The 4,633-nt window shown below is 41.4% G+C and overlaps 2 protein-coding genes and 1 long non-coding RNA gene across 3 annotated transcripts in view; 1 reads left to right on the plus strand and 2 right to left on the minus strand.

The window, feature by feature from the left end:
- Positions 1-4,633, minus strand: part of LOC116670158 (sodium-dependent lysophosphatidylcholine symporter 1-B) — a 223,924-nt gene that overhangs the window by 211,525 nt on the left and 7,766 nt on the right. The window lies entirely within an intron of this gene.
- Positions 1-4,633, minus strand: part of LOC116670157 (AT-rich interactive domain-containing protein 1B) — a 176,624-nt gene that overhangs the window by 78,236 nt on the left and 93,755 nt on the right. The window lies entirely within an intron of this gene.
- Positions 1,565-4,633, plus strand: part of LOC116670167 (uncharacterized) — a 10,705-nt gene continuing 7,636 nt past the window's right edge. Inside the window, exon 1 of the long non-coding RNA XR_004326951.1 lies at positions 1,565-1,634. This is a non-coding gene — a long non-coding RNA (uncharacterized LOC116670167). The remainder of the gene's footprint in view (positions 1,635-4,633) is intronic.

Genomic DNA, 4,633 nt, shown 5'->3' on the forward strand with positions numbered 1-4,633 from the left:
GGGGGGGGGGGGGGGGGGGGGGGTTTCAGGGATTATACTAGATGAAATTAAAAGAAGGGGAGAAAAAGAGCAGAGAGAGGATAGGTGGAGGGTGGTTACAAATGCTCGGGAGAGATTTGGGAGACTGTCCAAGACTTTTATTATCTTTGATGCAAATGATCAGACCCCATAATTAGGCCTCTCATATCACTCTCTCTCATTTCTTCTTCTTCTTTTCCTCTCTGTCTTCTTGTGATCAATGAAGCACAGTGTGAGGTGATGAGGGGCGTTCTACCCTCTTATGGAGCTTGTTTGTCTCGGGGGGCCCTTGTATGGCTCTTCGCCTGGGCGTTGCCTTCAGAGTAAATCCAGCTCTGATTAGAGCCCCTTCAATTAGTCTCCAAGACCCACAATAGATACACAACATACTCTTTCTATATGTAACTATTTATATTTGGTACTTAAACATATTGAGTATTGAGCATTGAGTTATGCAGAAAACACAACAAGTTTGGCTGAACTAAAAAGAAAAGAAGATCAATATGTTGGGAAACAAAAGCAAAATAAAAAAAATGTACCAAAGTTTCCAAAAATGAGAACCAACACGTTGACATCTGTCAGAGTATTATCCAGACAGACAAAAACAAAATCTTTGGTATTGTGTGCAGAACAGAATTAGGTCAATGTTCCCCCTCTAATCTCCCGTCGATCAAATAACTACAAAGCTTTGAAGCAGCGAGAGCAATGAAGTACAGCAAACAGGAGAATCCTCAGGCCAAAGTCCAAATTGCCTCAGGACAGCCCTCAGACCATACAACACTGCCCTTGGCCTAACAAATTAGAACTACACAAAAAGGGAAAATCCCATTACCTGGGAGGAAAACCACAGCAAAAGTCTGTTTCGATGCATTCTGCAATCTAACTGAAGATCATATTGTATCACATACCTTGACAACGGCGGAAAAATCGGAAACTTAGCAAGACACAGATAGGCCTGGCGTACCCACTCTGGAAAAAAAGACATCTAATGTTGGAAAAAAGTGAGAGCTGCATGTTTCCCCCCTGGACTGTGGCATTCAGACTTTGTCCCTTTTCACAATTAAAAGATGCAGCCAAAGTACCATATAACCAAATAAGTTACCACAGCTCTTAAACTGACTGAAAAGTAGTAAAGTATGCAATATTAAAATTGCAAATGGACCTCATGCAAGAACATTTTCATATTTGTTGTTTTCCTAAAAAGGTCTTGGGTTAGAACTATTATAGAATTTGATCAGGGGATTTAAGATGAGCATATTGACAAATTACATTTAAACCTCTTTATTCTAACCACTGACTAGATAACAGAGGCTCCAAAAAACTGGTTTCCCCATATATTAAAGCTCAATTTCACCATTGTGGTTCCTTAATCGAGGGTCACTTATGCTGTTCAGGACTGGGAAACTAATTCCAAATCCAAAATTACATTCAGCGATATAAAAAAATCCTGAGAAGCCCAAAGTTGTTAGAAAGATTGTTAGTACAGAAAGCTGTTGCTATGGAGATGATACACTGTCTCATCTAGACGCATCAGTGTACACTGATGCTGCAGACGGGCACTTTGCTAGTAGTTGCAAGTTTCAACTCGTCTTATAGCAAATCTTTGGTCTGAACTGGTCTTTAGGCTACATGTTGAAAATTCTGAATATGAGAAAATTGTTGAATCTATCCTAAATATGTGCCACTTAAGAAGGAATCTGTTTGCATGAGTGGTTCTGAAACTCACTGTCTTTATGTGACTTCATGATTTCAATTTAAACAGGGTGAATGGCCCTAGGCCTCTGAGACGGACAAATATGTAGACTGTGACTGCAACAATTAATGTTACACAGTGTTCAGTTCGATAACATGACTCACATACGTTTGACCATGCTGCTTCAATGAAGGACTGTGATTGGGTGTGCAATGTAGAGGGGGGGGTTCTTCTCTGCAATAATAGGTTAATGATGGGATTATGTGTCTTTGTAAGAAGAAGAAGAGCCCTGGGAGTCATCTGGAGGACTTGCTGTAATCCCTATCTTGCCACTCATTCTCTCTTCTGATATTTATAGTTTATTAGATTAAAATATGCTATAATCAAAATAAAAATTGGAAAGGAAGTGCTCTGAATATGACAATTTCACAACACAAAAGTGAGCAAGATCATATGTATGTGTAGGCAATACATCAAAGAAAAGAAGTACACTTAAAAGTTAATATCCTGGCTCACTGCCCTTGTGTAAGGTGAAGACATCCAAAGGTAAAAGTCAAAGTCAAGCTTCCCATTTCCCTGTTGAGATAGGGTGATTAGCAGAAGGAAGAAAAATGGCAGAATGGAGGATGAAGTGACGGAGGTTCTCCTAAAGACGGGGATCCTCTCTTTAACACAATAAACTCACACTGATTTAAGACATTTCAATATTAAACCTGCAGCTGAATTTTAGGCCAACTAAAAAAAAAAAACGAAATAAAAAAGGCAAAGCTGGCAAAGTCATCCACTTTTTAATTGGAGTTTGCTAATTAACATTCTGTTAAATTGGCAGTATGAGGTAAAGCCAACCAGGAAATTAACTGTTAATGAAACAGACCAAAAAAAGTTTGTTTTAAGATAAGATGAATTTAAAACATCACCCAATTTTTGCTATTACTTATACAATTTCAAAAGTATTTTAAAGATTACATTTTTTGGGGGGATTTTTGAGGCCTTTACTTCTAAAGACAGTTTAGACTTGAAAGGGGAGAGAGAGAGTGAGAGGGGGGAAATGACATGCTGCAAAGGGTCGCCTCTTCGAGAAGTAAACCTCTATATACGTATATGCGCCTGCTCCACCAGGTAAGCTACACAGGCGCCCTTCAAGAGTATTTTAAAATGTGTAACTAGCAAAGGACAGATAAGTCAAGAAAACAAAGACACTGTTGACTTGTTGACCTCAAAATGCCCGAACCGACAGCAATTTCTCCTTTCAATAACGTGTCGGTCCCTGGAAACCCAACACATGGCGATAAGACAAAGGACACAGGCGGGTGGAGGAATATAGAGACAGAAAAAAAAGACAAGAAAACCAGAGGACAATGACACTCTACCTCCTTTGGGGATAGGAGGATGTAGGGGAGTGGAAAATAGGAACGTGAGTAGAGGAGGTTGAGAAGGAGAGGAGAAGAGGAGGAGAGGGCAATTTGGTTTCCGCTCTTTTCTAATCTAATATGTGTAACTGTGACTGATTCTCTGTCCTAAACCAGGACCCCAGACACAGGGAAAGGGCACCTAAATTCTCCGTTAGCCTGGGGGAGATCAACCAAGGAGGGAGAGGAGCTGGAGAGGGAGAAGAGAAGAGGCAGAATGTGAGAAGGGCAAAATAATGCATCAGCTCTGGTGAAAAAGAGCGATAGAACCAATTCCAGAAATGGGAAAGAGATATTCCCAAAGCGTGTGTATTATTGCCAGGATGTCGGACAAAGCACATATCCAATACAGCGCAGTAAATCCAGTAAAGGTGTCGAGGTGTTTGTGTGAGAGAGGACGAGGACTCTGCAGATAAGCACCAAATCACACATTTTTCACACCACCACAAGAACATGCTGACTGTAAAGCAAAAATATGTTTCTCTGTGTGTGTGTGTGTGTGTATGTTTGTGTGTTTTTGTGTGTGTGTGTGTGTGTGTGTGTGTGTGTGTGTCTTTTAGAGTCTAAAATAGCAGTGGTTGTAGTCTTGTTTGGTGACTCCCACTGCAGCAAAGCTAAGGTTAGCTATTTGCTCTTTTCACAGTTCACAGGGTAAAAAAAAGACACGGAAGCATTGGGGAAATTCAGCTATTAAGACTTATCAAATCCCCCTTTTCACCGCAGGGCAATATCCAGTATGGCTAGCCCTTGGTTTGAAACACTAATACCTACCAAACTGACACATAAACACATACTGTGCATAAACACACAGCCATGGTCCTGAATTCACATTATTTTTTTTGGGGGGGGGGTGGTGAGAGGAGAGAGAGAGAGAGAGAGAGAGAGAGAGAGAGAGGGGGGGGGGGGGGGGGGGGGGGGGGGGGCGTGGGGGAGGGGGGGGCGTGGGGTTTAGAGCAAGATCTCTCTACAGTAGGGCTTAAAAGGCAAGGTAAGCAATGCAGTGTAAAAAAGCATACACATGCATTCTAGGGTTTAATTCTGGGAAGCGGGATTCCCGGGAAATCTGATCAAGACTATTTCCCAATTCCCGGGAAAGGTTATGACGGGAAATGGGAAATAAAATGAAAGAGAAAACACAAGGAGTGCCCGTCTATTGTTGCTATACGATAACGTTGATGCGGGCAGCGGTGCGGTAATGCAGCTACGGTAATAAAGGCTCACTAAATTCATTACGCAGCAGCAGTCAACATCCGTGGAGAGGAGTGAGCGTTTTCTATTTGTGGCCAATTTCTCACAAAAATCTGAAACCGCCTGAGCGCAGAGTCTATCAATGCTCTCTGCTTTTTGAAAGCACACTTCCAGAAGAAAAAGAAAGGGCAGGGTGAATATGCATTGTAAACGGAAGAAAGAAATATGTAGTCTAAGTTGTGACAAGTTTAATGCAATACTGATATTGCGGCAGAGTGTTTGGGCATTTATTTATTTTCAATTCAGTTTTACATCGGCCTATGGC

Source organism: Etheostoma spectabile, chromosome 20 (genome assembly GCF_008692095.1).
Source record: "Etheostoma spectabile isolate EspeVRDwgs_2016 chromosome 20, UIUC_Espe_1.0, whole genome shotgun sequence".
Taxonomy (NCBI): Eukaryota; Metazoa; Chordata; class Actinopteri; order Perciformes; family Percidae; genus Etheostoma; species Etheostoma spectabile.